Source organism: Danio aesculapii, chromosome 18 (genome assembly GCF_903798145.1).
Source record: "Danio aesculapii chromosome 18, fDanAes4.1, whole genome shotgun sequence".
NCBI lineage: Eukaryota > Metazoa > Chordata > Actinopteri > Cypriniformes > Danionidae > Danio > Danio aesculapii.
Window position 1 is genome coordinate 901,049 of NC_079452.1, and position 10,242 is coordinate 911,290.

General features: G+C 32.1%; 1 long non-coding RNA gene across 1 annotated transcript; it reads right to left on the reverse strand.

Annotated features, from left to right (window-relative positions):
• Positions 1–8,450: 8,450 nt before the first annotated feature.
• Positions 8,451–9,377, reverse strand: LOC130245213 (uncharacterized). The gene is made up of 3 exons (XR_008839311.1): positions 9,356–9,377; positions 9,228–9,272; positions 8,451–8,613 (listed from the first exon to the last, which is right to left on the reverse strand). It is a non-coding gene; the product is annotated as an uncharacterized LOC130245213 (long non-coding RNA).
• Positions 9,378–10,242: the final 865 nt, after the last annotated feature.

The window sequence follows — 10,242 nt, forward strand, 5'->3', positions numbered from 1 at the left end:
TATTCAGATTACCTCGTAATTAAAACTTGGTGAAGGATGCGAGGACACAGAAACTCTTTGAGAATGGAGATGAATGTTAAATTTGTTTATAGCCTATCCCTATACTTAGACAATGTAAATAAGCAAAGTTTTTATTGAGATTGTGTTGTCTGTCTAGTCTGTCTGCGCCTTTATAGCCTGAAGCCTATAACAGTTTAGATTTTTTTTTTTTTACATATGATGTTCCATTACTATAAATTATTTTTTTTATATTTATGGCTTATATAAAATATATAAATAAATGTGCATTCGTCCTAGCTAGCTATTATAAGGACTAAGCTATTAATAACTGTAATTCTCCGAATGGAAAAGTCTTGATTAAAGTCGATGCTGTCGTTTTACAGATTTTTCTACAATTTAAGCAGAATTAGATTAAAAAGAACTTAATTGAGCATAGTGTTACCGGCTCCAGACCTAGGGGAATCTGGACCGGCACAAGCCAAATCACGCACAAAACACTTTAAATAAGTGTTTATCCACACCACTTTAGATAAGTGTTTATCCACACCTGTGAATGATAAGGAGACAGACACGTTATAGCATTGCTCGAGTGCAGTTTTATATATCAAAGATAATTACTTTTTTTTTTTAAAGCTTACACATTGTACACAGTGTTCCAGAATAAAACCAAACGTATATCAATAAGATAAAAGTCAACTGTGTCATGGATATCAATACATCATGCAATATCAATACACAATATCAATACACACTCAATGCAATGTAACTAGATTTTCTTTGTGAACAAAAGGCATTAATACATTGAACAAAAATACTTTATACACTTGAATACACTCCTTAGAATACAGTATTGGTCTTACTTTGAGATACTAAAGGAATATTACAAGAATTATTAAAATAATACATTTCTTACTCTATCTATAACTACTGGTATAAATGCAAAAATGATGCTAATCATCATAATTAATTCAATGTAACGTTTTCTTTCACAACATTTCCAATTTACATTACATCAGCATTTATATTAACACTTGTTAATATGTTTATGAGAAATACCTACAATTTAGGATTAAATAAATTTCACCTTTACTAATTTAATAACCCTAGGTTATTGAGAAAGCCAATTATGATGTTATAAAACCAAAAATCCAGCATTAAAACATTAAACTCGTACTATCACTTATTACTATTGTGTTACTATACACTACTATACAGCGTTATGCTTTCACAAACATTTTAGAAGAGAATCAATATAAAAATATGCCCCATATTAACCTAATCTGGCTGACATTCATAACAAATGTAACAATTACAACAATTACTTAACATGAAAGTGTTTAGAAAAGGATCTAATGCATATTTCTGAATGCATACATCACTACATGCTCCGTTCACATCATTTGAGTTAACCATTAACTCATCATTAGCTTCGGCTGCTTTTGCTAACCACGAGTGGCTATAATGTTTACGATCTAATTAAACCAAAAACGAATCAATTCATAGAACTAACACCTTCTAACATATTTTCCTAACATTTCTTTAGAGTAAAGATGATAAATATTTCACACAAACCACTTTAAATAAGTGTTTATCCACACATGTGAATGACAAGGAGACAGACACGTTATAGCATTGCTCAAGTGCAGTTTAATATGACCTCGAGCTGCCGGTCTCCTCAATAGTATGATCCTGCACAACTGGAGTGGCTGCACTTTCAGGACCGCATTTTTAGGACCACATCTTTGGGACTCTGTTTTTTTGTGACATCGCCACCTACTGGATTGGATGACACTGTAAAACTGCATTTCTAGGACCGCATTTCTTTTCGGCAGCGCCACCTACTGGATTGGATGGCACGGTGAACTGCATGTCTTTTTTTTTTTATGTATTTATTTTTTTTATTAACAATGTTGAACAGTAACAGAAAGGCATTGATACTTTTTAGAATTACACAAAAGACTGAGATAACAATCAAATTGCATACATTTACAATCTTAGCATCCTCGTTAATAATACAACATATATAAATAAATACAATAACAAAATTAACAAAAAATAAATGCTAATGAAACTTAAGTAGCAGGGGAGTTAAAGTCTTTAAAATATGAAACCAAAATCATTCAATGATGAATATAGATATCTTGCTTTTTGGCTTTTCATCTCTCTTAATGTCTTCAAATACATCACAAACTCTTCTTTAAACACCGCTAGTCTTGGGGGAGTTTTAAAAAATTTACATTTATGAATATGGAATTTTAATAATAACATCAAATTATTAATTATATAAGATATCTTTTTATCCTGAAGTATTAGGCCAAACTTAATAATTTCCCATGAAAAGACAAGTCTTATAGATAATTTCTGTTGTATCCAAACTAGTGCTTCATCCCAAAATCTTTGTACCACATTACATTGGAAAAACAAGTGTTCAGTTGTTTCTATATCTACCTTACAAAACTGGCATACATTTGAGTCATCAATATTGAATTTTAACCTTAGAAATTCTTTTGCAGGTTAAATGTGATTCATAATTTTAAAGTGCACTTCTTTACATTTAGGATTAACAGGATATGGAAGAAATCTTTTTCTAATATCATAAATAATTTTCTTATCATAATGAGACAAAATATAAGCTCTCTTAACAGGTCCTGGAAAACAACACTGTGTTAGACAATCTCTCAAAAATTTGTTTGAGCATTTCCTATCTGTAAAGTTAACATTTTCTATCTTAAGATCAATTATTTTTGGATTTATCGTTGAATATTTTATTTGTTCTTTTACTAGGTTAACTATTTGCAATGGTATGTTATTGATAATTTTATCATATCTTTTAGGAGAACAACTTATTTGGTATTTTCTACAGAAAGCATCATCACTCAACATATTTCCTGAATCATCCATAACATGTGTTATTGACCATATGCCATTCTTCCACCATTCTTCAATAAACAAAGATTTTCTATTCACCAAAATACACCTATTATTCCAAATAGATATGTTATGTGGGCTAAAATTATGTTTAAATATCAATTTCCAATATAATAGCACTTGTTGATGAAAAGCAGAAAGTTTTATAGGAAGTTTAGACAATTCGAAATCATTCTGTAATAAAAAATTAATACCACCACATTTCTTAAATATAAGTGTAGGAATCTCAAACCAAAAAGAAGATTCATTTTTAATGAAAGATTGTAGCCATTTAAGTTTAACGGCCCCATTCATTATATCAAAGTCTATTGTTTTAAGACCTCCCTCCTCATAATCTTTAATCATATCACTTTTACGTATGTAGTGATTTTTCATTTTCCAAATAAAATCAAAGTTCAACTTGTTTACTGCTTTTATCTTTTTAGCTGACACTGCTAAGGAAAAACATGGATAAATGAATCTAGAGAGGCTTTCTACTTTCGTTAACAAGATTCTACCAAAGATTGTTATGTCTCTCTGTAACCAACTGGTTAATATTAATTTACATTTATCTAAATTTCTGTCAAAATTTACATTTTCTAAATTTCCTGTTTTTTTAGATAGCCAAATTCCTAAATATTTAATTTCTTTTTTAACTGGAATATTAACTATAAACCTGAAGCTTCTGAGAATTTTTTTATACACTGGGCGGCTAAGGGAATTTGCTTTTCATTTTCCAAAAAAAGTGTCGTATCATCAGCAAATTGACTGATAATAAACTGTTTTCCTTTTAAATTAATACCGGATACATCTCCTATTTTAATAAAAATAGATAACATTTCTGCAACCATGATAAAAAGTAACGGTGAACAGGCACATCCTTGTCTAATGCCTCTTTTTATCTTGAAACGTGGGCTTGTACCTTGTGTGAGAGATACAGAGCTGTTTATATCTTTATAAATCATTCTAACAATGTTTATAAATTTGGGACCAAAACCAAAATGATTAAGTGTCTGAAAGATAAATGAGTGTTCCACCATGTCAAATGCCTTATAAAAATCCCAAAATAGAACAAATTCATCTTCTTTAATTAGATGTCCATATTCAATCAAATCTAGGATTAGCCTAATATTATTGTGAATTGACCTGTGTTTTAAAAAACCTGATTGTGTCTCACTAATGATTTGTGATAAACCAGTTTTTAATCTAAAAGCCAACATTTTAGTAAATATCTTATAATCTGTATTTAAAAGTGTTATGGGGCGTAAATTATCTAACAATATCTTATCTTTATTTGGTTTAGGTAACATAATTATTAGGCCTTGTTTCATGGTTGGTAAAAGCTCATTTTTTTGTAAACATTCCTGTAAAGCTTCAAACAATAGTCATTTTAGGTCATCCCCAAAAAATTTATAAAAATCTATTGTTAAGCCATCTGGGCCTGGTGATTTACCAGGATTACTGTGTTCAATGGCTGTATCAAACTCTTGTAAGGATATGTCAGATTCACACACATCCTTAAATACAGTATCAATTGAAGGGATATGATCTTTTATATCCTGGAAAAAAGAATTAGAAATACTAGGGGAAAATGAGGATGTATATAATTTAGTATAAAATTTGAATACCTCCTTTGTTATTTCGTTATGGTTTGAATGTTCAACATCATTCACAATTAAACTTTTAATTGAATTCCTTTCTTGTCTCCTTTTTTCTAAATTAATAAAATATGAACTATTTTTTTCACCCTCTTCCAGCCACTTCGCTCTGGATCTCACATACGCTCCTTTGGCCTTTTTAATATACAAGTCATCTAGCATGGAATGAAGCTTAATAAGTTTTTGTCCCTCCTCTTTTGATATATTTTGATTATAACATTTATTAATCTCTTGAATTAATTCTAATTCTTTTTCACGTTTCTTTTTTATCAGATTTTTACTAAATGTAATTGAAAACTCTCTCATTTTATGTTTTAAATATTCCCATTTAGTACCACTTTGCATTTTTTTACTTTTAACTTCAGCTATTATTTTTTTATATATACACAAAAGTCATTATTATTAAGCAAATCAGCATTAAATTTTCATTAACTTTTATTATTAGAAGAATTCTTATTTTGTTCTAAAAGTAAGTTAATCACACTATGATCAGTTAAGGGGGCACCTGAAATGTTACATTTAGTTACATAACTTAAAAGAGTTTCTGATCCTAACCAATAGTCTATCCTAGATTTTAAAGGAGCATTTGGTTTAGACCATGAAAAGTGTCTAGATGTAGGGTTTAGTTTTCTCCATATATCAGTTAGCGAATTTGTTAAACAAAAGTCTTGAATAATACAGTTAATATGAGGACTACTAAATTTAGAAGGATATCTATCCATATATTCATCTGGTGTTAAATTAAAATCGCCTCCAATTAAAACATATTCTGTAGGATATCTAATTTTGATGTCATTTATAACTTCTGTAATTGAATCCAGCAGATTCTTATTCTGGGTACGTATATTATATCCATAAACATTGACTAAAATGAAGAATATTTGTCTAATTGTAAGACTACTGCGAGCCAATGGCCATCCACATCCGCCTTGTGCGTGATAATTTTACCTGGGCATTTATTCATGCATATAGCGACACCTGCAGACCAATTTGATCCGTGACTAAATAACATGTCATCCCCCCATTGTTTCTTCCAGAACGCAGCATCTATCGCCTCAGAGTGCGTTTCTTGTAAAAATAAACAGTGAGATTTTTGACTTTTGCCAAACAAAAAAAATCCCCTTCCTTTTAACAGAGTCCTTTAAACCCCTACAATTCAAAGATGAAAACGAAATGTTGGAATTCAACAAGAACATGAACAATTGAACAACAATAAATGACTTAAATTAAAATTAAATTAGAAATTAACAAAATATTGATCACTCTCTACAACACCGACTTAATTTAAAGGTGGTGATAGAAAAAAGAAAGTCCCGTTTCTTTATCAGTCCATCTCACCTTGATTTAACACGCAACATTCAGTACCCTTTTAGTAAATGCGTTTACCCTCGATGTATCCATAAGGGCCTCTAAACCCGGTTGCTTTGCCTTCCTTTCTAGCTTGTTCGATTTTTGGCCACAGTTCACGTCTTAAAAGTCTGTCTTCTTTAGTTAAATCCTCTGCGAAGAGAATGCTTGCTTCTCTGCATATCTCAGACATCTTGGTTCTTTCCCATATTTCATCTCGGACCATTCTGCGGGTGAAAAGAATGATCACCTCCCTGGGACGGTTGGGCTCCTTCCTTCCCACCCTATGCACGACATCCACAGCCTCCGTCATAGAACCAGCATATTCGGGCGTTATTTTGCTAAGAAGTTGAATCACGTCCTCTCTTATACGCTCAGTGGTATTCTCTTTGAGACCTTTTATTTGAAGACACCATCTTCTTTTGTACCTTACTTCTTCCAACATACGAGCTTTCAAGTCAATGTTGACTTCCTTGAGTGTTTCGATTTGTTTTTCCATCACCTTGATTTTGTCTTTACATTCTTTTAGGTCCTGTGCATTTATTTGGACAGATTTGGCAACGCTAGCAATCATCGCACTGTGTTGTTTCATTTGCATGCTTAGTTCCTCGTGTTGATCCTCTACTTTGTTTCCAAGTGTTTAATGGCATCGAGAATAGCCGAATTGGACACTTCACTTTGCTCATTCTCTGTTGGCTTTTTTTGGTTTTTTGCCTTTCTGCGACTTGCATGGTGTTGGAGGATCAGAATCAGTACCTCTCTCTCTTTTGTTCGCTCCTACAGTTACGTCCATCGCGTAGCAGTGTTCCTCCACTTCAATCATTTTATAAATGGATTTGCATACGATTAACTGACAAACATAACAGGTGAGAGTGAACTTTAACTAATCAAATCAAACAAACGTGGGACTAAAGTGAGAGCTCGTAACAATCGCTGCTTCTCAGTGCGCCATCTTGCCGGAAGCCGTGAACTGCATTTCTAGGACCATATTTTGACCATAATTAACAACGCCACCTACCGAATTTGATTATATAGCGAAAAACTTCAATTGCAGAACTGGATTCCCAGCGCCACCTACCTGATTGGATGATATAGCGGAGACTTTCAGGAACTTTTTTTTTTTCAAATTGAGCTTTTTGATGTAAAACGTACCAGAAGTTAAAGTGTAAAACACCTGCTGTGAGTAACAATTTTAAATTAAAACAAATGAATTCACAGATAAAAAATACATTAAAAATGTTTCTTAACTTTACACAAATGAAAAAGTTGAGTGCCTTAAAAGACTTGCATTTCTTGAAAAATACTGTATATGGATGAATCCCCTTGGATTAAACTAATAAGCTCAGTATCAGGACAAATACATTGAAATCAAATGTAATCAGCATATGCAGTAACTAATTTAAAACCAAGTTGTAAAGGATGTAGAGAGACATGACAGAGGATTTATTCAAGAATGTACATTTATTTAGACATCCACACACAACAGCCACAACAGCACAAAAAGCAGCATTCCTTTAGCTCCTGTGAATGAGAGAGGGAGAGAGAATCTATATATATATATATATATATATATATATATATATATATATATATATATATATATATATATATATATATATATATATATTCTAGAATATGTAAAATCATGTATATGAATTTAAAAGTTTAACCATTTGTTATGCAATTAAATTCATATTATTATTTATTATAAGTAATAAAAAATATATTTTACCATGTTTAACTGTAATATATATTTCTGGTTTAAACTTATGCACTGTTAGGAGAACCAAAAAGGACACCCAACTGCCAGCTGCAAATTTTTAGGCATATAAGAGCAATAGCCACCTATTGAATGGTCTCCCTTCTTTCCTCGATTGTTTGTCAATGTTTCGATTAAATTCTTCTACTTCACTGAAATAGAGAACAATCACTGATGGGTTAACGTAAATATCAGTAACGAAAAGTTTCTCTGAGCATTGTGTCAAAATAAATCATATTCTGACCTGTAATTATATTTTGTGCCAGAAAGGTAGACCTGCTCAGCATCATCTGAAGACAAACCCCTCAAGACCCCCAGAGCATGTATGATGGCCTATGAAAAAATGATTCATTTAAATAAACTAATATACCACTGAACACCAAATATCATTATACATGGGTCGATAAATGAGTAACACCCAGCATGCAATTTATATACAGTAGATTTTGTAAGTGCATTATTTGGTCTGGCATACCTCTGAAAAAAGAACATCACAGATAAGCTGCACTTCATCTGTAAACCTCAGTTTTGTTGGTGTCCTGTGCAGTACGTCTTTAAGATAAGCAAAGGGATATCTTGCTCTTCCTCACTGTCTATGTAGACAGGCACCTGGAAAGATGCTTGCTTACGCAACCACTTAGAGGGCTTCCCGTTGAGTACACCCTATGGGCAAACAATGGTATAAAAACAAATATTTAGAGAAACGTATTACACTAATGACAAAGATGGATAAATGTGAAGATCGGTGAAGTACCACCAAATGCTCCTCAGCCCCCTTTAACTTTACAATAAAGTCGACAATTCTTTTTTCCTCTGTTGTGGAACAGCCTGAATGTGAAGTGGGATTTCCTCAGAGATAGCACACTTTTTTGGCACCCTGTACACTGGCTGAAGTTTTCCTTGGAGCAAGTTTCTGGCCTCATCGGTCCAGAAGGCAAACCGCTGATTAAAAATAACAAGATTAATCTAAAATACTGCATAGCTTTTCCCTACACTACATTACCTTACAGCTGTATATAGCATGAAACAACTATTGCAAATATTTCCTATTTATCTTAAGATGACGATGACAGTCATTATACTTTATTATACATTATCCAGCATATATATATTATATATATAAATAATGGAAAACAGCACATGAAATTTTTCAAAAGTGTTACAGAGGTGCCATACCCTTCTATTTTGAAGCGTTCCATCAGAAGACAGCACCACTTTCGAATTAAAGGCATGTCCATCTGAGTGATGGGGAAAATCTTTTATTCATGATGTGTCCATTTTCTTCAAGATGAAGAGTATACAAACAAACATTTAAAGTGAGAATTTTTTTCTAACATTTTCTCTAAATCAGGGGTGTCCAAACTTAGTCCTGGAGGGCCAGTGTCATGCAAATTTTAGTTCCAACCACAATCAAACACACCTGGGCTAGCTAATCAAGCTCTTGCTAGGCTTTCAAGAAACATCTTTACAGGTGTGTTGAGGCAAGTTGGAGCTAAAATCTGCAGGACACTGGACCTCCAGGACCGTTTGGACACCGCTGCTTTAAACAAACTTACCTCCTGGAATTCAATTGCCACACCGGTCACAGAGCAAAGGGTATACTGCAATAGAAAAGATGGAAAAGCTTTTATTCACAGTGTTGACAAAGGCTTGTTTATACTTAGTTAAAAACCTTAGACCTCACCATAAGCATAAAAACCCCACATTTTTAATGTTATGCTGTGGTTTAAACTGTACAGTAATTTTATCTTTAGATTGCAAAGATTTGTTTTTTATTTGATTTTGTAAAGTTTTATTTTTTATTGTTTTGTTTTAATCACTGTCATTCATTTGCTTAAATAATACTTAATTTTGTAATGAAACAAAAATAATGAAATGAAACATAAATAATTAACAAATACAAAAAAACAAGCAAGCACATCATAGAGGTGCTAGTAATTCAAGAATACAGCTAGCATTTGTAACTGTATTTATAAACTGCTTAACTATGTCTATTAATGTAGATTTAATGCTAATCAAATAATAAAGTAGTAAGTTAACCATTTGTTAATGCTTAATAATTTATAGTATGCAGTTTTTATAAAGTGTTAACCAACAGTTTGAGATGACCTCAATGAAAATATTCCTATAGTTTGTTTTCAATTGTATTGGCCATCACTTCATATTGGCCAGGTAGACAGACATTAACATGCCTACACAATAAACATAGATATTAATGTGTAGACATAATACATGATAATAAGACTCTATATGGTCAAGGCCTGATTTATACTTGGCTAATGTGATAAAACAATGAGTAGAAGACGTTTTCACACTTTTACAGAAATATATAGGTAAATCTGAAACATCTCACACATCAACGTACTTTTTATAATGATTAGCTGTTAAGTCAACACGCCATTAAATCAACAGTTTCATTAAACCATGGCCAAGAATTGAGAATGTCGTAATATTTAATACAATTAGAAAATGTATTCCCAATTCGTGGGAATAATTGATTCATAGTTAGCAGCTCTCATTTTAGCTGTGTAAACTTCTCCACACTTATTATTATTAGATTTTCTTCTTCTG